The sequence below is a fragment of the Vigna umbellata genome, unplaced genomic scaffold, assembly GCF_029865625.1.
Source record: "Vigna umbellata cultivar VRB3 unplaced genomic scaffold, Vumbellata_1.0 scaffold_828, whole genome shotgun sequence".
Classification (NCBI taxonomy): Eukaryota; Viridiplantae; Streptophyta; class Magnoliopsida; order Fabales; family Fabaceae; genus Vigna; species Vigna umbellata.
The window spans coordinates 19273-20722 of NW_028274593.1; the positions used below are offsets into that span (position 1 = coordinate 19273).

Consider the following 1450-nt stretch of genomic DNA (forward strand, 5'->3'; position numbering starts at 1 on the left):
AACGCTCTATGTACATCTTTTTCTCTTAAGAAAATGCTTTTACAACTCTTTATTATTTTACTTTCCTTTTTCTTGCGTTTTTCTGAAACTTTCTCTCTTGTTTTCTTTTCACTTTCATCTTACTTTGATCCTCACAAATAGCTCTACGAGATAAAGGTGTTAGAGACACCTTTTTCCCTTTAAACAAGAAAGAAATTTTATTGGTTATACCATCATGGGTTCCTTTTCTATCATATTGTCAAGATTTTGCCAACAACAAGTGACTCGCCTCCATAGGTACCACATCACATACTACCTCATCAACATACTTACCTATAGGGAAAGCAATATTCACCTGCTTATCCACCACCAATTCTCCATCCTTACTCAACCATTATAGATCGTAAGTACTAGGGTGTATAGATGTCACCAAACCAAGCTTCTCCACTAACCGTTTACTTGCTACAATTGTACAACTTCCTCCATCAATGATGAGTGAGCATACCTTTCCCATAACCATACATCTAGAATGAAAATATTCCTTCTTTGAGTCTCATCCTCTTCCTTATTCATACTACCCAACAACCTCCTAACCATCAAAAGATCGCTCTCCAAAGGTGGTACTTCAAACTCCATGTCCTCCTTTTCCCTACTAGTTGATTCTCTAGCGGAATGCTCACTAATGTACTCCCTATTCTTCAACAACATCATAGTTCTTCTGTTGGGACATTGAGCTGCTTTATGTCCCCTACCTAAACATTTAAAACATTTTCTGAAGTAAAATGTGAAGAATCATCATTATTAGATTAGGAAGTTACTTTACCACTTGAAGACTCCATTTCCTTAGATTTAGAAATGGTAGAAGTAGTTCCCTCCTTCTTATATTTCTCTTTATCCCTCGATGAAATGGATGACTTCCTGTAGGAGCTTCTTCTCTTGAGTTGTTGTTCCACTTTGGTGGCTTGGTGACTAAGATCCTCTAAAGTATCGTAATGGTACATTTCCACCACATCTTAAATCTCTCTATTTAATCTATTCAATAATCTAGCCATTGTAGCCATAGGTGTTTCTTCTACATCGGCTTTCATTAAGCTAACCTCTATTTCTTGGACATACTCTTCAACACTCCTATTTCCTTGTGTAAGTCTTTGTAATTTATTGAAAATCTCCTTTTTATAATAAGGAGGCACAAATATTTCTTTCATGGCTACCTTTAATTGCTCCCATGATTGACAACCTTCTTCTTCTAGCTATGTCCACGGTAATTTGATTCCACCAATTCATAGCATAACCTTCAAACTCTAAGGATGCCATTAGAACCTTATCATCATCCTCATAATCATAAGAGCTGAAGGTTTGGTTAAGCTTAATTTCTCATGCTAGGTAAGCTTTCGGGTCATTAGCTCCATTAAATTTAGGGATAACAATCTTCTTCCATATCTTATCTTTTCTAGACGTGTGGTTTCCAAAC

General features: G+C 36.3%; 1 pseudogene; it reads right to left on the reverse strand.

The window, feature by feature from the left end:
• Nucleotides 1–238: 238 nt before the first annotated feature.
• Nucleotides 239–1031, reverse strand: LOC148190527 (uncharacterized; annotated as a pseudogene).
• Nucleotides 1032–1450: the final 419 nt, after the last annotated feature.